This window comes from Heterocephalus glaber, unplaced genomic scaffold (genome assembly GCF_053883595.1).
Source record: "Heterocephalus glaber isolate CG9 unplaced genomic scaffold, H.glaber_assembly_v1.0 deba00000594, whole genome shotgun sequence".
In the NCBI taxonomy this organism is placed as follows: domain Eukaryota; kingdom Metazoa; phylum Chordata; class Mammalia; order Rodentia; family Bathyergidae; genus Heterocephalus; species Heterocephalus glaber.
This window is the reverse complement of record NW_028258151.1, coordinates 7,735,938-7,759,099: the sequence shown is the minus strand read 5'-3', so window position 1 is coordinate 7,759,099 and position 23,162 is coordinate 7,735,938. Positions and strand designations below refer to the sequence as shown.

The following is a 23,162-nucleotide window of genomic DNA, read 5'->3' as shown; positions in this document are numbered from 1 at the left end:
CTTAGGAATTCCACTTAGGACATTAAAAATGCAAAAATATAACATCATTCTTAAGCTCTTTTTCCCAAAAAGAACTAGGCTAGAAACTAGTCATGAGATAGCTAGGTGGGGAGAGAAGTAGGAGTACGTTTTGCACTGTGTTTCCATTTGAAACTTTAAAATTTTATATTATGTGGAAAGATATCTACTCAAAAGATCAAATTTGAGCCCAACACGGTAGAATATGCCTGTAATTCCAGCTACTTAGGAGCCTGAGATAGGAAGATCACAAGTTTGAAGCTAGCTTGGGCAAATTAGCAAGACCCTTTACAATTTAAAAATTTAAAAAGGTAACTCAGTGACTCAGTGGTAGGCCACTGGCCAAGCATGTTTGAGGTTCTAGGTTCAATCCCCAGTTTAAAAAAAGATAAAAAATAAACTGCCAAGAAGGAAAGAAAATAATACAATAAAGTATACTTGTGTGTATTTATGTATGTTTATATGATGGAAAAATAAACATTCATTGCAAATTATATTCTCAGGCAATAATAAATGATAATGTTTAGAGATGTACACTAGGTGACAAAAATATCAAAAAGGAAATGATTAAAGTGAGTAGAGCAATCACTTTCAGTGAGAGGAAGATAGTTACATTAAGTGTGTTTCTGGGGACTGGGGAGGTTCTAGCTACTGAGAGAGGGGATGGTGAGTGTTCACCTTACACTAATTTTTTGTGCAGGTTTTTTATTTATGTATATTTAACAATATGAATTTTTGTGAGAAAGGAAAGGATTTTTCATTGGATAGCAAAGTGCTCACAATGTACAATTTAATGGAATAAAGGGTTCAAAACTTTGTATGCAGAATGATCTCAATTATGTATATGCATGCTGTATATCTGTAAAAAAAAAAAAAAAGACATTAAAATAAATCTACCGAGTGTTAATTTTGAGATAGGGTCGCACTAAATTGTCCAGGTTGGCCTTAAACTTGTGAACCTCCTGCTTTAGCCTCCCAAGAAGCTGGGATTACAGACATGTACAGCTTCACTCAGCCTATTTTTCTTTCATTCCTTTTTTCTTTCTCTCTCTCTCTCTTCTTCCTTTCTTTCTTTTTGTGCTGAGGTCTCCTGCATACTAGGCAACCACTCCACCACTGAGCTACATCTCCACCCGTCGTATCTTCTTAAATGTAAGCTATAATAATTTATAAAAAGAAAATATCATTTTGAAAGATGTGATGATAAACGTAATTGTAGGGTGAATGTGATCCTTTAATCCTTTTCAGTTCTGATACATACAGGCATTTGTTACATTCTACTCATAAAATTTTAGAGATAACAGCAGTCGTCAGAGACCATGTCGCACACACTGTTTTCCAGGTGCGGAAACTGAGTGGCAGCTGATGAATGGACTTGGCCAAGGTCTAGGGTGGGCTAGGATCCTGGGGTCCCACCCGCCTCTGCACTGGCCTGGCCTGGCCAGTGCACAAAGAGCCCTCCTCCTGCAGGAGAGTCCCCTGACCTTCTGAAGCATGAGTGTGTGAGAATTATCGCCAAGCAACATCATCCATGAAGTGTAAATTCCTAATATAATAACAATCTAATAAGGCATCTGGTAAAAGTTAAGATTGGGAAAATTAAAGCATGTTTTGAACTTTTGGAAGAAATAAAGAAGCAAAGTCAACACCCCCTAGAGCTGCTGCAGGCTCCTCTCACACAGAGGAGGCGGCTCAGGACGCAATAAAGTACGTCACTGTTGCCCGCGGTGCTGTAAAAGTGGCACAGCACATGGGCAACTGCTCTAAATCATGTTTGTTTGGACAGACTATTTCTGAAAGCCACCTCACTTGCCCTTTAGCCCCAATTCTGTGCAGTGTAAACCCAAGCAATTTGCACAAACACCACATGATTTCAAAGGCACTCTTCCACAGGGAAGCAGAAAAAGAAAAACTAAGAGTCAAATTGCCCCTCTTAAGAAGTCCTGGCTGCTCACTAATCTTTCTATTGTTCAACTACCTTTCAATTTTGAATTATTTTTTTAAAGACTTCACGTCTCAACTCCTTCATAGAAAGTATCTGAGCATTTCTCCCTGCAGTTCACTGCCTGGAAGATAATGCCAACCCTCAACTTTCACTGAGTACTTACTTTTGTGCCAGTCACCATCTTCAGCACTGGGTGAAGTGAAATAGGGTTATCTTCCCTCAGGAAGCTAATTATTTAGAGGAGCAGCTAGACAAACAAGCTAATGGTGGCAATAAAACGTGGCTGGTTCTACAAGGAAATCAGCCAGCACTGTTCTCACAGAGCTTTCCACCCTGGAGTCACAACCAGCTAATGTTTAACACAGTATCTGCTTCCCAAGGCCCATTCCTCCCTACAGCATCTCTTCTCCACAGGATAAGCCCACATAAAGCCCTAAAATCTCATCCCAAATTCAGGTCAAGCTTGCATCAGCCAACAGCCTTTCTATCTGAATATGCGAAGACAAACTCCAAGATGCACTCACCATTCAAATTTCTCATACATAATTCTGAAGATTAGAGGATGAAGAGTACTCCTGGCTTGTTATCATTTCATGAAGCAGTCAGAGAATTAATTCCAAAAAGGAAACAATGGGAGACATCGTGTGTGACCTACTACCATCCGAGTAGTCTGACTCCTCACACAGTCTGCATTTATTTGGGGCGATGGTGAGTGCCATCCCTTAACTCCCGGTTAGGTAATTACTTTCTCAGATTCTTCTGTTGCTGAGTCTGGTGTGACACAGAGCTGGCAGGGAGAGTTCATGGAAATCGGCAAAGTGGCTTTTGGACTTTTTCAATCTTTGTAAAAAGGATAAGAGTAAGAAAAGAGGTTCCTTTTCCATTTCTCCCCAGTTTGAAATCAGGTGACATATTTGAAGCTGTGGGACCATGAGGTAACAGTGTAAAGGCAAAAGCCAGCATGTTAATGACACAGAGAAGAAAGAAACTGGATTCCTGACAACATTTTAGAGGCGCTGGACCAGCCCTCCATCCATTGGTCCCTATTGTTTAAGATACATTGCATTGGCTGCCTATTCTGCTCCTTGCAACTGAAAGCATTCTGAATACATTCACGTCTCCCTCGTTCAGCTCTCTAACATTCATACTAAGAACAGTGTCTGACATGTAATAAATGGTCAAAGCATATTTGTCAAAAGACTAATAAGGGAACGGATTTTAGATGAAATAATATATGTCATACCTAAATTTGTGGGTGGTTTAAAGATGTTTTATTTTGTATTAGATTTTTGTTCTGAGTATAATTTTTCTGAAAAAATTATGCATTCAAAACATTATTTGCTTTATATTGCCTTTTCTTGTTAACAAAATCTCAGTCCTGTTTATCCTTGACATGCTATCTGAGGGGGGATAGACCTCTCTCCAATCCCAGAAAATTCAACTTTGATCAGTCTGAGCCAATCAGTACTGTGTCATATCCTTTGCAAAATGAATGACTTATGTTGGGACATGAGAAACAATTGTGGCCAACAGGAATAATTCTGATGAAGACTTTAGGAAAAGGTATTACTCAATAAGAAAAGGTGATCCATGGAAGGAAATGATCCTCTTTCCAGATATTTGTATTTTGTCCCAATAGGCAGCAGCCATCTTGAAATAACAAAGAAGGAAGCTTGAAGATGAACCACCCCATCAAGCATGGGAGCAGAGGAAAAGGGAAACAACTTGAGTCCTTACTGATGAGGCCAACCCTGTCGATCCAGGACAAGGAAGATCTCCACACTCCTTGCCATGTGATAAAATAGTTTTCTTTACAAGTTAATCAGTTTTGTTGTTTTGTTACAATCAAGAATATCATAAATAGTATGTGGGCCTCACTTATCTTTAAAAAGTATTTAAAACAAATCCCAGTCCTTATCTGCAGATTCAGAGAACACTGTCTTTCAGTAGAAAACATAAGAAAAATTCATATATTATTATAGAAAAAAATATTTTAAGTTTTGATTCTCAGGGATAAATTCAAAACCATAGAATAATAAACTATGCTTCAGAAAAAGTTCTAAAATATTATATTTAGGGTTTATGATTCAAGACATCTCAATAAACTACAAACTCTGGCAAAAAAAATTTGTCAAATGCCCAGACAGTGATTTCAAATTCTGAAAGCCACGCTGTGAGAATCCACCTGAAATTAATCATTAATGTCTATTATGTGCATAGCACTTCAGCAATGTCCTTTCATGCATCTTTCTCATTTAGTTCTCATGACAAGTGTATACATTAAGTACTACAATTACTCCCAAGCTCCACTTCTTACTAGATAGTGGATTACTTAGATTTTTAGCATAACTTTCTCAATTTTGATTTGGACAAACAGCAATAGTTTCTCTACAGCATTGTTGCAAAAATTAAGTGAAATAATCTGTGTGAAGCACTCAATTTATCACCAAACTTATCATCAAAAGAAAGTGAGGCACAATGAGATTAAGAAAAACCTACAGAGATTACTCAGGCAAAGCAATATGCATCTCTGTCATCTGCCTCCACTAAGTTTCTGAACTCAAGGCTATAATATTCAAAATTCTTGAATTTTACACTTATTAAATAAAGTAGTATTTAAATAAAGTAGTATGGTTGGAAAACTCTGAAGATACTCCTGGCAAAGAAAATTTTCAATTTTCAATTGAAAAATTTGCAATCCCCCATTTTCACTGGAAAATGGGGGATTGCCTTATTCTAATAGAGTTTTTAGTGAACAATATGCCCCAGTTTATTTCTTATGTGAGTACAGTCAGAAAGGAGTCAGTGAGACATCTATTGGAGACGAATCACTTGTGCTTTCTGCCCACATCATCCAGTCTCCAGCCCTGTCCTCACTTAATGTTTACAAAGAATCAAAGATGCCCAGCAGATCAGCAGGAGCCTCTGCCCTCTGCCCCCTGTCCTCTGACTTTGACCCCTGCAGTGACCCCAGTTCCCTCCTTTCTTACCAGGTTTCTTCATTTCCAAGTGCTTTTTCTATAAATTGTCACAGCAGTGAAATTGTCTATTGACTTCTAAAAAACTATCAAACTCTTAAACTTGTCAATAGCCACACAGTGTCCCCAGGATTACCTGGTTAGTTAATAAAGGACTTGTTGAATAGGTGATATATATATATATATATATATATATATATAAAATTTATTTTAATCACATTTGTGAGAAGTATTGATTAATTTACAGAGTTCTCTAAAAGGTTGAAAGTTTTAAGGGACAAAGCAACCTAAAGCTGGGACATGTTATGAAGCACGGTATTCACTTTTTTGTTGAGTTATTCATTTGCATTCATATTTTCTCCCTTGCTACTAGAAAGCAAAGAGCTAAGCCAGCATAGGAAAGATTAAAAACCCACAGAAACTGTGCAAAGACAAGAACATGGACAAAGCTTAACCTAAGAAAAAGAATGAAAATAAGATTTGTGGACTGGAAAAACAAAAAGAGGAATAAAGAAAGGAAAGGAAGAATTTCCTTGTGCATAATGTGTTATATAATCTGGATTTTTTCACTCACTACATTAGAGAACCGTATGTTAGCCAACTATAACAACTTTCAAATAACTTAGAAGTAATATACTCTGATTTAGTCTAAGATGTGATATCCTTAGCTTAAAAATATATCTTTAAAAGAAACAAATCATAGTATTACTGTGATTTTTCCTATAGTAGTCGTTCCTTCCTATTTATTTGTACTTATCTCATTGAAAACTTCGCACCTTTATTATGTTATTGAAGATCTAAACCATGAGTAGGACAGCAAAGCATATTTCAATGAAGTTTAAAGCTGTTGTAACCCTGAGCACACAGAAGACTGAAAATAAGACTTTAATCTGCCTGCCAGCCAATTTTCCAAGCCTGTCACTGAATTCTGTGAATCCACCTATCCAAAAGGTCAGCAGAAGTAAAGACTTCATTGCACAAGTTGATACCAGTACCACATCCTTTGCCAAGAATGCTTGGTAAAATAAAGGATGCCATTGTTTGAACAGACTGACCTAGCAACTTAGCCAGAAAAGTTTTTTTCTTTCTACCAATTTAGTGATTGAGACAGAATAAAGTCAAAAACCTGTTTTAAGGCAGAAGCTCTTCAATGTAGAGCTTAAGAGCTCCAAAGTTTTACCAGCACAGGTTTGAATGTGGCTTGGACATCTTAGTAATTGGAGTAAGCAAGCACTGTGCCAGTCAGGGGGATTTCAACTTGGTTGACTTTGGGGTTTGCCCAGGTGGCTGAGGGAGCACACTTCTGGGAATGTCTGGGGGGTTGGGCGTGGCCTTGGGGTCCCAGTCTGGTCGCTGTCATCTTCTGCTCTGGCACTCTGCCCCTGCTCTGCTTCCCCTGCCATGAACAGAGCAGCTCTGCTCCTCCATGCCTTTATGCTGTGACAGCTCTACCCAGGAGCTGGACCATGAAACTGTTAGCAGACAAAACCTCCCTCAGGTTGCCACGCTGTTGAGTGTTCTGTCCCAGCACAAGAAAGCTAATACTGTATACTTCTTCTGACTCAATTTCTCCATTTGTAGGATAGGAATAGCAGCACTCAGACTTGACAGACTGCCAACTGCCTCTCAGAACCCATTTTCCCCTTTGCCCAGAGCAAAAGAATCTTAGATTTTAGCTGGACACACAGATGACTGGGGAGGGGAGATTTATGAGTAGATGTGGCCATGTGTGTAAGTCTGGGCTATATGTGAGAAGGGTATGTGTTACTTCTGGGACATGTGCGTCCTCCTTTTAGAATATAGGCATGATGGCCAGAGCCCCAATCCCCTTCTTTGTCCATGAGGCAACCTTGGGAATGAAAGGTACACATGCCAGGGGTATTAGAAAGGTGCTGAGCCTCTGCTACCCTGTCACATCAAACCTGAACTAACTCTTCTGGACTCCTTCAATAGGAAAGAGAAATAAACTACCTGACAGAAGCTACTGTTTTGAAGTACTTGATTCTCTTTTTGTTAAATGTAAGCCTAATTGACAATAATGCCACCAAAGGTTTTGGGAATCAAATGAAACCGTGTGCCAGCATTATAGTCAGTGTACAGTAAATAATGCCATTATTATTACACAAGGAAATATGGGCTGAATATTCAGAAGAATAATTCTGGAAAGTCTCACCTTTCAGACCAGTGACATTAAAGAGTTCTAGACACTTCCCAAGGAATGGACTCTCCTGGGAAGCAACTTCTGATGTTATTGGAATAAATTACCTGCAGTCAAGAAAAGAGGTCAAACAGACCTGGAATAACTCCTAATCCCCATGGTAACCAGATATTTTCTTACACTAAGTGTTGCTTAATGTTCTCAGTCTGAAGCACTCTAAATTTTAATGAGAACTTTTAAATGGAAAATAAAGGTATGTACATACTACATGATATAAAGCAAAACCTTTTGAATGGCAAAGTATCTCATAATGATAATTCCACATAACAAATAGTACTATGAACAAAATAAACAATTTGGAAGGGAAACAAACTTCAAAACAAGGACTGTTCCTGTGTGTTTGAAGTTATTATGTATATAATATGTATAATTTCTCCATCAGACACTCTCAAGGATCACTTAAGATTCTACCATATGTATCACAGATCTTGGTGGACACTTGAAAATGAAGGCACAGCCTCCCTCCAACCCGAGGGAGTTGCAGTCTGCACTGCTGCAGTCTTTGGTGGTAAAGGCGTCCACTGGCAGCTATAAAAACCTGTGTTGTTTATGTGAAATGCTTGCGCCTTCTTTCCCATAACTACTGCTTCCAGAGCACATCTTAGATTGCCAATTTACTTTCCCTGCGATAACAAGCTCAGTATCAATTCTGTTGATTTTCTTTACCTTTCTGGTAACTGATGCCTAAATTCACAGCCTAAGTTTCTTGAAGTCCTGGGGGGAAAAGGTAAGAATCAAGTTTACGATGGCTAAGCTTCGACTTTGGGGAGTCTCCAAGGCAAAGAAGGAGTGAGCGTGGGCTCCAACAGCAGTGACGGAAAAGGACCTGTCCACCTTCAGGGCCCCTCTTCTCTGTCTTGTCTTGGTTTGGTTTGGTTTGGTTTGGTTTTGAGGTGGTGGTCTGCAGCAGCCTTGTGAGCTGGAACACATCTCCTGAGCAGCCCGACCAGGATCTGACTACTCTAAGTGGAGCCCTTGTAGCGAGCAGTCTGGGCTCTACAATGTACTAACAACCAGAATTTTGCCTTTAAAATTAGCAATAATAATGTATTAATATATCTTTAAAGTTCCCAAAAAGGTAGAAAAAGGGTCAATATTAAAATACAAGCTGGGCATGGTGGTCCTCACCTATAATCCCAGCACTCTGGGAGGCTGAAGCAGGAGGATCACAAGGGCAAGCCCAGCCTGAGTAATTTGTCTGCTTAACAAGAACTTGCCTTAGAAAAGACTTCTGTGGGTGTGGTTCAGTGCAAAGACCCCCGATTCAATCCCCAGTGCCCCAGAAACAAAAATTAAATTTCAGTTCAAAGAAAAAGAGCTATTGAGAACTAAAAAGTTTTAGAACTCAGTATCATCTAGATTTTAGAAAGCAGGAACACTTCCCATATATTCAGGACCAAAGAAGCTTCTCATTATCAAACTCACTAATTCCGTAGTGAACCAACTGTATGAATATTATAAAAAGCCACATAGCATTCAGTAGTTTTCACATTAATAACCTGTGGTCGGATAAGGTCAGTTCAGGGTGAGTCTCGAAAATACTTTCTCTTTTTCTAGGTGTTCAAATTGCACAACCAGAGACAGGGGCTGTGAGCTCCATGGCACCTTCCATTCCAGGTGAGGGAAATGCCGACGGAAGCTTGTGGCTTACTAGAGCAGACTTTCCACTGACAGGGTAAAGACGCTGCGAATGCCAACTTGGTCACATATACTTGCCACAACAAGTATGCTTCCTTCTTTGTGATTCAGTTCCAGGCCACTATATGACTCAATTGTATTAAAATGTAAGCCACAAAAATGAAATGCAGGTTAATTTAATAAAATCCATGTAAGCCTTTAAGCAATTCATGTTTGATAGTTCTAAATCAATCTAAACTTCCAATTATTACATTTTACTTGCAAACAAATAAGAAAAGTAGAAAGGTACCACCGCCCCAGAGCACTGAGAAGGTGAGCCTCTTGAGCTGTTGTACCACCTTCCCAGAGTGCCACGGTAAGCCTCTCAAGCCCCCATACCACCACTCCAGAGCACTGAGGTGAGCCTCTCCAGCTTCTGTATCACCGACCCAGAGAGCTAAGGAGGTGACTGGCACGGGCACCAGTGCACCAACCCCCCAACTCCAGCTGTGCTGAGCCATTACCTAGATCCACAACGCAGAGTTGCAGGGGTCATAAAGGACATTGTTCTGACCTTGATAAGATAGTGTAGAAGTGAACAACAGAAAGAGGGCCTCTCTGAGGCCCCTTGAAGAAATTAAAGCCCACCAGAAAAGTGAAGAAAATCTCTGCAATAAAGGCACACCAGACCACCTTCGTTGGGGGAGCCGCGGTGTAGACCAGAGCAGTGCAGCTGAAAGCAGATCCCAGCCAGGGCTCCACCCCAACCCCAGAGGCTGGGGCACACTGGCCCAAGCCAAGGGCCTGCCTGGAAAAGAGCTGCACAGGCACACAAGCAACAGCCAGAGGTTCACCCCAATACCATCAGTAAGTGTTCAAGACCCTAGGCAGAAGCTTGCTCACACAACAGGAACTGGGGTGCAGAGCCCCCAGCCAAAGACCCTCCCAGACAACAACTACACAGGGGCCCGAGCCAGTGGCACACCTAGATATCATGCCAAGTGTGCACAGGCCCCAGCCAGAAGCCCACCCAGACAACAGGTCAGCTCAGGGATCCAGAAGGCCACCTTTCTGAACCCAGGAATCAGTGTACTGGTGAGCAGCAGAGAAAAGGCAGCTCTGTGGCTTGCTGAGAACTCAAGACCACTGGGAGAGCAAAAAGTTGCCTCAACAAAGGCACAGCACGCTGCATCTGTTGGAATGAGAAGACATGTAAATAAGCCTCAACACCAGACTTCCAGATCACCTAAGGCAACCCCAAAGGGAAACAAGATGGAACAATCTGTTACTCAATGATCTGGACACCCTGAACTGGCAAAGAAAGAGAATCTGGAAAAAATGAAATCAGAAATAATTTCTCAGATAACAGCAGAGATTGTGCCCATAGTGCAAGCATGATTAATAAATCTAGAGTGGACACAGATAAAATAATAGAGAAGCTGAGGAACATGATGGAATCCCAACATAGGAAACAAATGGAATCCATAAAACACATGCAAACAGATTTCCAGGAGATTAAAAACTCCATTGAAAGTTTATGCAGCAGAATGAGCCAATGTGAGGACAGAATTTCAGATATAGAAGATAAGATTGCAATTAGTGACCAGGAAAAGAAAAATTGCTTTAAAATAGTAAGGGACCATGAGAAATCAATCCAGCAGCTGCTAGACAATGCAAAGAAGAATAACATAAGGCTGACTGGAGTCAAGAAAGAAACAGGAGAGGGTGCAGTTGACATAAAAAAACTATTCACAGAAGTGATGGCAGAAAACTTCCTAAGCAGGGGAAAAGAACTTGACATACAGATAAGGGAGGCATATAGGACTCCAAATAGCCTTGATCAAAAATAATATACACATAGCCATATAATAGTTAAGATTCCAGAAACCCAACAGAACAACAAAATTCTACAAGCAGTGAGAGAAAAGAAACAAATCATATACAAAGGAAAGCCCATCAGAATCACGGCAGACTTCTCAATGCAAACTCTCAAGGCAAGAAGGGGTTGGTGTGATGTATTTCAAGCCCTAAAGGAAAACAGCCTCCAACCCAGATTGATGTACCCTGCAAAACTATCTTTCAAAATTGATGGAGAAATAAGATATTTCCATGACAAAGAGCTCCTTAGGAACTTCATGAATGTCAAACCAGCACTCCAAAACATTTTACACAATACCCTAGGAAAAGACAATGAAGATTGCAACCCCAGGAAACCCAGTGGAATGAATCCTTTGGGTATGACAAGAAATTAAATGCAAAGGGGGAGAACCCAAAAAAAGAAAAAGTCATGACAAGGATAACTCAATATGTATCAGTTATAACTATCAATGTTAATGGTCTCAATTCACCAATCAAAAGAATTAGGGTGGCAGAATGGGTCAAGAAGCAAGATCCAACAATATGCTGCATACAAGAAACACACTTAATTTGAAAAGAAACTCATGCACTGAAAGTTAAAGGGTGGGAAACAATACTCCATGGGACAGGAACCTGAAAAAAAGCAGAAGTAGCTATCCTCTTTGCAGATCAAGTGGATTTCAAAATCTGAAACACTGCTGGTCCCAAGAATTTCAGAGAAGGGACACCCAACCTGTATATACAAATCTATTTTGAACATGTGTTTTCATTTCTCTCAAGTAAAAACTTAAGAACAGAACTGTTGGTTCTTAGCAGTAATACAAGAAATTTCTATATTGTTTTCCAAAATGGTTTTATCATTTTACATTCATATTAGCAGTATTAGAAAGTTCTAACTGGTTCACACCTAAGCTGACATTTGTTCTTTTAAAACCTTTAATCTCCCTAATGAGTGTAGCAATCTTGCTATTATACTGATTAGCATTTTTCTGATTCTAGTGATGCACGCCTTTCCTTGTGCTGTACTGGCTATTTATTATCTTCTTGTGTCTACTTTTTAATTTGGTGGCCTATTAATGAGCTGTAAAAGTTCTTTATATGTTCTAGTCATAGGTTATATGTATTATAAATATGTTCTGATTAAGGACTACTTTTCATTTTCTTAATGATGTCTTTTAAAGTTCTACATTTTGATGGAATCTCATTTATCATTTTTTTTCTTTTATACATCATGTTTTTTGTATCCTAGGAAATTCTTGCCTACCCTAAATTCATGAACATTTTCCCTTATCATTTCTTCTTAAAGTTTTATAGTTTTAGTCTTTCATGTTTAGGTTCATAGATCCTTTCAAGTTATTTTTATGTATGGAAATGAAGGGTTGAGGTTAATCTTTTACATACAGATACCAGGTGTTCTAGTACCATTTGTTGAAAACATATTTTTCTCTGCTTTTGCATTTATAGTCTATAAAATGTTAATGTTAAATAATCTTTCAAAAATCAGTGGACCATATATGTGTGGTTCTATTTCTAGATTCTCTGTTTTATTCCATTGATCTATATGTCTTTCCTCATGCCAACATTGCCTTGATTACTGTAGCTTTAGAAGAAGGCTTAAAATTAGGTAATAAATGTCTTCCAACACTGTTATTTTTTTTTTAATTTTCCAGGTCCTTTCCACTCCTACATAACTTTTAAATTTCAATATCCAATTCTTCATTTATAGCAAGTATACATAGATCTGAATTTTTATATATAACTTGTGTTTTCTAATCCTGCTAAATTCAAATACAAGTTCTAGGGGCTTCTAGAGATTTCTAAGTATTTTCTCTGTAGATGATCATTTCATGTACATATAAAGATTTCACTTCTACCTTGCCAATCCTATGCTATTAGTTTCTTTTTATTGCCAGACTATTTTGGTTTCAGCCTATGTTTCAAAGTTTAATGCACAGACGAAGAGTAGACATACCTGCCCTTGTTCCCCACCTTAGGGAGAAAGCATTGTATCTTTTCCATTCATATAAGTTGTTTTTGCTGGAACTATGGAGTACATATCTTTTATCTGTTGAGAAGTTTCTGTTCTACTTCTAGTCTCCTGATAGCTTTTACCATGAACAGCTATAGAATTTAGTCCAATACTTTTTCTGCAACTACTTATAGGATCATATGGCTTTTTCCTTTCCTTTGTTAAAATGATGACTTATAGGGCTAGATCTTCCAATCCTGAACCAACACTGCCATCCCTATAATAATTCCACTTACCACATACTGCCAGATCTGACTTCTAATACTTTGTTTTGTTAAACAAATTTTTATTTATGTTCATACTTTTCTCTTCTATTATCTTTATCCAGTTTTAGTATTATCACAATGTTGATTTCCTAAAATGAGGGGAGATGTGTTCCTTCTTTTTTCTGCTTTAAATGTTTGATATAATTTATCAGTTAAAATGTATATGACCCTGTTGTTGTCATATAAGTAGGTTTTCAAGCTAGGAATATACTTTCTTTAATATGTGCTATTCAAATTTTATATTTATTCCAAATTTTATATTTGTCTTCCAAGGTACTGCATAGAAGTTGTCAAATTTATTTCAAAAAAAGATTTTTGTAATATGCTTTCTATATCCTTTTAAAATTCTGTAAAATCTGTGGTAATGTCTCCTAGATCTTGATATTGTACTTTTAAAAAATGTATAATTGATACTGTGTAATAGGAAGAACAGGTCTAAAGGAATAGGGGAAGTGGGAGGACTAGGGGAAAAGAAAGAAGGGAAAATAAAAAATATGAGAAAAGGAAAAAAATGGAAACAAAGTCTTTGTACATAGGGATGCGTAGAGGGGGTGAAGGGAGGGCAGGGGAATGGGGAAAAAAATAAGAACCAAGATATGTTGTGTAAAGGTACAAGATCCCAATGATGAATGTAACTGTATCTTATACCTAAAATATACCAATAAACTTAATGGGAAAAAAAAGAAAAGTAGAAAGCATTATAAATAGATGATTAGCCCCTGAAAATGTATCATCATATATCATGAAGGTATATTCTGTTCGCACTGAACACACTTGTGGCAAAACCACTACAACAAATAGACTTGAAGTAAACGTTCAAGGCATTAAAACAATCATTTCACCCTGAAACTGCACAAACTCATGAGATCGTCTGATGTGCCGTCCACCTGTATTCTATTGAGGGCCCTCAGCCTCTAAATTCTGCATATTTTAAAACTACGGAGAAACCAGCAAGTCACTTTATAGTTGTCAAACAAAACTTAAGCACCAGATCTCTTACATCATTACGCTCTGATGATGCCTTGACGCTTTCCCTCCTGCATGTGTTCTCTTTTTATTTTGAATCTTCCTTGATTTTACAAGTGGGAGTAATTTCCCCCTAGATGTTTATGTGATTCTGATTTACAAATGTTGAGACCTGTTGGCCTCAGCCTTCAAGACATTTATCAATTAATGTTGCTAAGACCTCAAGAAAACTGTAAAATGGTAAAAGTGAAAATAGGCATTTGAAAAATATTTTCACATAATTTTTCACATTGGTGAACCCGTGTTGGTGTGTGCCATCTCCTTATCAGTATGACTTGCAACAAGGTTGCTATGCTTTTTGAGCTTCCGCCTTGTAAATAGGTGGTTGAGACCATTTAACCAGCTCATGTGTCATAGGGAATGCATTGTATGGAAAATCAATTTTAAAACTGAACAAGAAAAGAAAAAGCAGCAAATAAATTTTAATATGGCACAGAAAATAATGTCAGGCTTGTCATGCTCTAATATAAAGTAAGTCCACATCATGTTTTAAAAATCAAGTCAAATTCTGTTTTCTACCCCAATCTAACTCTTTCAGAAGCTCACATGTCGGTAGGAAGAGGCGGTGAATTATTGCATACAAATGCACCAAAGTAGCTAATTACACTACATTAGAACGATGTAACACCTGGAAAGAGGGTAATGACAGATGGCTAAAGGCTGTAACTGTTTATAAAACCACCATCAGCCACCAAAATTATTTGTTTCCAAAAGAAATATAGTTTGGGAATAAGTAGTTTATATTTTTTAAACTGTTTCTGTACCTATAATAAATTGCAAAATAGCAGGTCCTCTGCCTCTCCCACTGTTCTCCCAAGGGAAATGAGGATAACTAGCAAATTGAACCTGTCATGGGGAGCCCTGCCTACAACTCTGTTGTCAGATGACAAGATGTTTGTCACCATCACCAAACTGTTTCCATGACAAACTTTAGGCAAGCAAGAGTAGTGGGAAGCACTGTCCCTTTGGGATGGCAAAATACTCCATAAGTTGAATATTCTCCCAAATTATATTATTTGTATTAGTTAAGAGAGCAAAATAATGTAACAACCAGGAAGCAAATGTGTGCTCATGTATTTCCTCTCTACCCGCTGAGCAGTGAGGTCAGTACCATAACCCTATACCATTTGCCACTTTTGGGGAGCCCGGAAGGCAATGTGGACACAGGGGTGGTTAATGACCCCCTTTATCAGATAGAATCACTTTTAAGAATCATCAGAAAACAACTCTGAAGGGTCCAGGGTGTCTCATTGTTTATATCCTTTCTCAGGCATTGGACACAATACGGTGTTTATAAATTAGATTCCACTACTCTGTGAGTTAATACAGAAACAAAACAAAACGTCTCTCTGCAGCAAGCTTACTCAAAACAGTACCAAAACAACATTTGCCCATATCAATCTATGTCTGCATTTTTAACTGTTTGCTTACTCCTAGCAAAATAATGTTTTGTTGTCATTCCCAAGTTTCCAAGGTCTGATTATTAAAAAGAAGCAGAAATAGATTAAATATATGCAAGGCAAATTTTGTCAACAAACTTTCAATGTGGATTATAGACAGAGGCCTGGGCATATTAATGATGTGTATTTATAAGAAAAATTATTTCAGGGCCGGGGATTTAGCTCAGTGGTTTCGCCGCCTGGTGTGCAAACTCAAGGACCTGAGTTCGATCCCCAGTACCAAAAAAAGAAAGAAAAATTATTTCATATTTAAGATGAGTATTTTCCCAAAACTGCCACAGTAGATGCATTTCTTCTAAAGGACTTCAACTTTGGCCCGTTATATATCTTGAGTTAATTAATGAGGAACATAAGATATGACACCTAAAGGTACTTGGAAAATTATAGCAGGTACAACTTTATTATACATATTTATTTATGTCTAACCTGTTTCAAGAAAAAAAAGATGAGGACCAGGGATTTAGCTCAGTGCTTCCACCACCTGCCTTGCAAGCGCAAGGTCCCGAGTTCGATCCACGATACCAAAAAAACAAAAAAGAAAGAAAAGATGAGATGACGAATCATGGAAATATGCACAAATAAAAACAAAACGATCAAACAGAAGCCTCAGATAGGATCGCACTAAATGACTGCACTTCCAGGCAGCTAAAGCACAGAGAAATCAAGGTGTTATCTCCTTGCTCTGAGGAGGAAAATACACAAGTGTATATGAGCAGAGGGATTTCCTTCCTGATATTAAACCACAGGAGTGGTTATGTATGAACTTCAGAACAACAAATACTGAATAGCAAGATGGTCAGTGCTTTATTATTGTCCTGAAGATGCTAGAGACACTTTTCTTATAACCATTTTCAAGTGGGGAAACTTGAGAAAGCAAAATTAACTCGTGTCTGTTTCAGAGACCTAAATTAGTGGTGCCGCTCTGACTCAATTGCAGGTTTAGGACAGGCATGAAGACAGCGTATCTGAACAAGGGCTCTGAAGACCATCAGCACCATGATTCTTCAAGGTTCCTTTTCAGAACTGAGGCTTTCTGGACCTCACGCTAGCACTTCTGAGCAGAGCTGGTTCTCTGAGTCCTTGCGAAGGAGCTGCATGGTAAATGGGCCACACATGCTGGGTATCCGGGCTCTCGGGATCGAACCCACCCCTCTATACTGGGCCTGGGGGTCTCAATGAACCACATCTGTCCAGCTGTGATGGCCGCATCCCGGCCCTGCACCCAGGTCCCTGCAGGCCCCCACGAGGGACAGGAGGGGACCACCGCACCTTCCATTGTGTCACAGCCTGTGGGGTTGCCAGAGCCCAGCTGCTCCAGCTGTTTGCAGCAGCAGCTGGTTCCAGTCCCACACCGTGTCCGTCCTGTCCTCAGAAGCAACCCAGGCAGACCGACCATCCAGGAGGGCTCCTCACCTCAGAGGCCAGGACTCTGGCCGGATCCCCCTCAGCCCTCACAGCCTTCCCCTGCTGCCAGGCCTGGGGGTGGCAGCTACTTCCTGCCCTGCTCCTCTCTTTGTGTTTGTTTGGTTCCTTTTTACCTTTCCTGTCCTCCAATACCTGTATAGCCAGTCCCCCATGAAATTCTCTCTTAAAATAATCACTGTGAAATTTTTTTTTCCTGACTAGGACATGACAGATATAAACATTAAATTTTGAGTTTCAGTAACTTGGACAGTTGAGGACACAACCTATCCCCTAAGCTCTCTACTTAAAATTATTTAAACTCTTCTCTTTTGAAACCATTAAATATGAGGCTGGCACCAAGCACTCCAGCCACACGACAGCTTATTGCCTTAAGAAACTTCTAGAAGCTCTAGGATTCAAATGAACTGGTAACAAAGGTGAAATTCTATTCTCAGAAATGAAGAATTCTTAGATGATCTCTTCAGATTCAGAGCTAATCCAGTTCTATATAGAGGTGGCCTACTTAAGAGTCTGTGAGGAGAAAAAAAAATGTTTTTATTTTTTTTTTCAAAAAGATTTTTACTCTTCTTAAGGACATCTATGGGGATGAAGAGCATGCTGTGGTTTTCTGTTAAGGTGGGGCATCCATGGTGCCACACTCAGGCATGTATTCCTGCCTCCGGTCTGCCTGGAGCCTTCGCACACACAGTATCCGGCACAGTGCGTGGGCTGGGGCTCCACACCTGGGGCTGCTTTCATTGCGGCCCTCAGGACTGGCCTGTTTGAAATGCTGTGAGAGCAATTGCTTCACTCACAGACCTATGTCTGGTGCTAAACTCCCAAGCACAGGGCAACAAGCAGGCCTGGGAGTCCCATTTTCACTGGGTTTCGAAAAGCATCTAAGGGTTCGTGAGAGAAATCTGGGGGGCTGCTGGTGGACGGCAGAGCTGTCAGGCTCCTCTCTCCTCTCTGTCCTGCTGGGACCCAGGCCTCTGCCCAAGTAGCCCAGGGAGCTGCTGGCATTGCCACTGCCCACAGAATCTCCAGCACACTGAAGGCAGAAGAAACAGAATAGAAACTGAGGACTATAAATGTTTTCTGCTCCCACTAATCTGTTTGAAAAGTGACTGCATCACTTCAGCAGCACTCTCCTCAGTGGATGTGTAGTGTGAAACGCGTCTTATATAACTGTTCATACATTTACAGGACCTTCATGTAACTTAGACAGGTACCCAAGTTTCTGGAGTTTCGAAAAATACTAATTACTATCTCCTCTTCTTCTGCATGACATTTAATACATAAAATGGTCCGATTACAAGACAAATATTAGGTTACAATGAAGACTGAACCTGATAAAGCTCCATTTTCTACAGCAATTCAAGCAGATAATACATAGCTCTTGAATTTTAAACCTAAGTATTGAGTGCACCGGTGGCCTTCCCCCCCACACGCCCCTTCTCCTTACTTCCTTGCCTCCCTTCCCTCTTTCCCCAACAAGCACGACTTGCCCTTCTATCTCTCTCTGCTCTGAATCTCCTCTCTTTCTTTCCGTTTGTGGAGATGGAAGCATAACCTTTTAAGAAGTGCTTTATGTGCTACACTCTCTCTAAACTTTCATCTGCCTGGCCAGCCTCCTTGCATGAAATATAAGCTAGAAAATGAAGATGTGTGAGCGAGACAGAGGACAGCATCCTGCACTGCCCTGTACAGTCCGTCCTTCCAGGCTTCACCAGCAGCAGAGAGCAAGGCTCCATTTTTCTGAGCACTTCCTCATTACCCACATTCTCCATAGAGAAATCGGCAGGAGCTTCCCCAAGACTCCAAATCATAAAGTAGGTGTAAGGACATGGTCCACTGAGCTCCCTCCTGCACGGTGGCTGCCCACGTGCTGTGCGGTTCTTTTCCTGCATTTAATAAAACTTTGCTACTGTTTAAAAAAAAAAAAGGTGTAAGAACGTATGTTAAGTTCCGGGTTGGTTAATATTTTCACCATTAGAGAAACAGGAGACGTTTGCCATTATAAGTGAGTGTGTTATCTGGCTATTCGCCATTCTTCAGGTGCCTTTGGACGCTGAGCAGTATTCCATTTCCAGACAGAATCAGAAACATGAAGATTAACCATTGCTCGAGACAGGGAGGATGATAAAGGATCCCAGAAAGGAGCAGACGAAAAAAATCAATCCAAACGAACTGGCGGAGGCGGTCACGGTGGAACCCGCGAGGCGATATAAGTCACTCACCTGGAGCACGACGGTGAGCGCCGCTGAGGCTGTCGGGGGTCAGCAGACCGCCAGAGGTGAAGGAGGCCAGGGGTGCAACCCTGCAAGGGGACCCCGGTGAGGCGCAGCCCCGACCAGGCCGCCCGAGAGGACGCGAGGCTGGCACCGAGTCTGCCCGGTGGTGCTGGCTGCCCACCGGAAGAGGTCGGCCAGCACTCCGGATCCGCGACCTCACGCCGGCCCAGGACGAGGCCCGAGCCCTGAAGGCTCCACGGTGCACACAGACGGGCGTCCACAGCCCACAGCTAAGCGGACCCGAACTCCTGAAACGGGACCACTTCTGTGTTAACCCTCCTCGGGTCACCTAAATAAAAGAAAGAAACATTGAGATATCGGGGTCTATAAAATACGATAGCCCCCCCCCATAGAGCGCATATAGAAAAAGATGCACTGCACCAAATTAAAGCTTCTGGCAGTGTGCATGAACTCAGTTTCTCTTGTTCTTAGTTTCTGTATTTTCACATTGAATAAATTCACAGCTTTTTAAACAAATTCGTATCGGGCTGGGAATTTAGCTCAGTGGTTCGGCGCCTTCGCAAGCGCAAGGTCCCAAGTTCGATCCCCGGTACAAAAAAAGAAAGAAAAAGAAAGGAAGGAAGGAAGGAAGGAAAGAAGGAAGGAAGGAAGGAAGGAAGGAAGGAAAGAAAGAAAGAAAGAAAGAAAGAAAGAAAGAAAGAAAGAAAGAAAGAAAGAAAGAAAGAAAGAAAAGCTTAAACAAATTAATATCAATTAATACATTGGTAGCTGAAAACATCCAAACTGGGAGTGGGGGCCCTTGGCCACGTGGCCGCGTTGCCCACAGCAGGGCCCTGCAGGAAGGTGGGGGGAGCAGGACACCGAGGCTGGGCCGATTCGGCGTCCGTCCAGTGACTGCTCGGGCCATGCGCTTACCCTGCAGAGAACACAGGCACTAACTCTGGGGACACAGAAGCCACTGAGTGGCCCCCGCTCAGTTTTCTGAGAAGAAGCCATGGTCAGTCTGGACAGCGCCCACCACACGCGCCTTCCAGATCTGCCTGTGTCTCACCGTCAAGACCGCAGCTCCACCGAGATCCCGAAATCCTGCCGCACCTGAAACGGCACCGGAACTGCCGATGGCTGCGAACTGCCACATAAAATAAACCATAAAAAATTGTTAATCTTTCAGTATTTAAAAAAATAAAACATCTAAACTACAACCTCGATACTTACAAAGAATCGAAGATGTAAAAATTAGAATAGTTTCTATGTACATGAATAATGCCTTACACAAATAAGCACTATTTTTCCACATTCCCTCATATTTTAGCCTAGTGTTACATTTTCAACATTTTGCTTTGTCTTTGTGTGCTTGTGTGTGTGTGTGTGTGTGTGTGTGTGTGTGTATTTTGAGACATGGTTTCCCTATGTAGACCAGACTGGCCTCAAACTCACAGTGATCCCCCTGCCTCAGCCTCCTGAGTGTGGGATTACAGGCACGTGCTTCCACCTGGTTGCATTTTTAACTCTCGAACTAAACGTAAGGTTGGCTTTTCTGCTACAAACTGATTTGTTATGAGCAGCACTGGAGACCTGACATACAACAAGCCCGGTGTAGATCTGGGACTGGCCCTGTTTAGATGTCAAGGGACCTCCCAGCAGCCACTGTGGCCACAGTGGACCCCCAGGGAGTGGGAAAGACTGTCCACCCCCGCCAGTCCCGGGGAGAGGACTGGAAGCAGTGGGGCGTGGGCAGTCAGGGTAGAGTCTGGGAGGCCCAGAATTTACAGCCTGGGAGTTCTCTTTACATAAAGAAATTTTTTAAATTATAAAAGGAACATTTAATTCAAATGAAAAAACATATCAAATTATACATTTTTTTAAAATTAAAAATGTCTATAAATGCCAGGGATTTAGCTCAGTGGTTCTGCCTCCTGCCTCACAAGTGCAAGGTACCGAGTTCGATCTCCAGTACCAAAAAAAAGTCTATAAAGACATTACAAAAAATCCAGAAAAATCACAAATATTTTTATTAATTAACTTCCTGGCACATCTCTATTATATTTTTTCTTGTTTTCTTTTTTTTTTGGCTGCACAATCTTTGCCTGTTCACATGACAATTCTGTAACAGTTCATTTAAAATGTAATTTACTTTTTCTTACGGCTTATGTGATTGTATTTTTCCTTATTAGTATTTTTTTTAAACTTTCTTTCAGTATCATTATTTGTTATCAGTGAAGTCATACAAATTTTCAGGGATATTGACAAATAATAATTAATATATATTACATTCCTAATGTGACTCTATTTCCTATGTGGGGAGATAGGGCATTCGCAGATATGTAACACCATACACTACCTTTGAGGAAATGCAGATCTGACAGATATGACACATCAAAATCTATATACATTCAGTTTCTGCTTTAAAAGAACTGATAGATTAGAAAATAACAAGGTCTAGATCCTGGCATTAATCACATATGAGAATAAAGGTGGCTACAATCATTTAGAAAACAGTTTGGTTGAACATTCATATGAGGTTGCTTGAGGAGTTTGCTTACCAAACTGTAGCATCCGTTGTTTCTTCTTAGATATGAGGCGATTTAACATGTTCCGCTGTTGTGTGGTGACAGACTACAGCACACGATGATCAAATTTACAGACAACAGCAAATTGGAGTAAGTAGTTATTACTTTGGAGGACTGGAGTAGAATTATAAATGACCTTGTAAAGCTGGAAAATAACTCATACAAGCAGACTGATAAGCAATTGTACAGAGAAATGTTAGAGATTTTTTTTAACTACACAAACAAAACAGTACATTCTTGCACAAATTGTTTTTTAAATGCAGAAACCACTATCCATCAAACTGAATGCACATCAGCAAGTATAGCAATTATGTGAAATCTTCACTTTCAAGAAAGTTTAACAACAGTATAATTGGAAGGTAACAGAAAATCATAAAGTTCCTACTACATAGGTTGGGAGAAAGTGGTTTTCTGATGACATTTGATGCAGAGCTTCTGTATCTGATAGATTTCTCAGATTAATTGAACAAATAAAACAGGGACCATCACTAAATACACACACACATCCACATGCTTCTCAAAAATTGGGCTCTGTTTAAGTCAATGTAACCAATACTTATAAACATTTATGCATAAGGGTGCACCAACTACTTTAGGCAAAAAGATACATAGGGCATGGTTCCTGTTGCCAAAGTAGGATTTAAAAGTATTAAAAACAGTAATATCATTCCTTAATTGAATGCCAAATGAAGTTCATTTATTCCACAACTAAATTTAATGGCATTTGTTAATTGTATCTGAGTCATGATTTCTTAAAAAGTGTTAATAATATTAGTCAGCTTTCCATCACTGTGACAAAATACCTAATATAACAACGAAAAGGAAGACAGATATATTTTGGTTCATGGTTGCAGAAGCTTCAGTCCATGGTCAAGCAGAAACCTCATGGCAGAAGCACATGGTAATGTAGTTCACCTCACAGCAGCCATGAAGCAGAGAGGGAGGGAGACAGGGAGACAGGAGTCAGGAAGAAGATAAAATAATACCCCAGCGTCCTGTTACTTGATTCCAGGAGGTGAGATGAGAACCAAAAAACCATCTATACTGCCTCAGTTACTTTTCTCTCATTGCTGAGACAAAATATCCAACACCAAAAATTAAAGGAGGAAAGGTTTATTTAGCTCATACTTTGCAGAGGTTTCAGTCCACAATGCACTGCTGCAAGGCAGGGTGGCAGGGTGGCATGGCAGACAGGCGTCACAGAGAAGAAACAGTTCATGGCAGGGAGAAGATAGCAAAAACAGTAAGGGACCTTAACAGTGTCTTCCTGCCCCTTTTATCTTATCCAGACTACTTAGGGTGGGCGGCACTCATGCCCTTAATCCTAGTGCCCTTGAATTTAGCACTGCACCATGAATCAATTCCAGTGTTACACACTGCAGATCCAGCCATCTTTGAAAAAGCCCCACCTATGTTTGCATGAGCCACTGGGGGGACATCTAGACATAAGCTATAACATTCTACCCCTGAACTCCCGAAGACTCCTGCTCATCCCTTTATGCAAAAGGCATGTAGTCCA

The 23,162-nt window shown here is 40.3% G+C and overlaps 1 protein-coding gene across 1 annotated transcript in view; it reads right to left on the bottom strand.

The window, feature by feature from the left end:
• The window catches only part of Lgsn (lengsin, lens protein with glutamine synthetase domain), a 214,042-nt gene extending 211,757 nt beyond the window's left edge, over positions 1-2,285 (bottom strand). Inside the window, exon 1 of the mRNA XM_021259409.2 lies at positions 2,127-2,285. The gene's annotated coding sequence lies outside the window, so the exon portion shown is untranslated. The remainder of the gene's footprint in view (positions 1-2,126) is intronic.
• Positions 2,286-23,162: the final 20,877 nt, after the last annotated feature.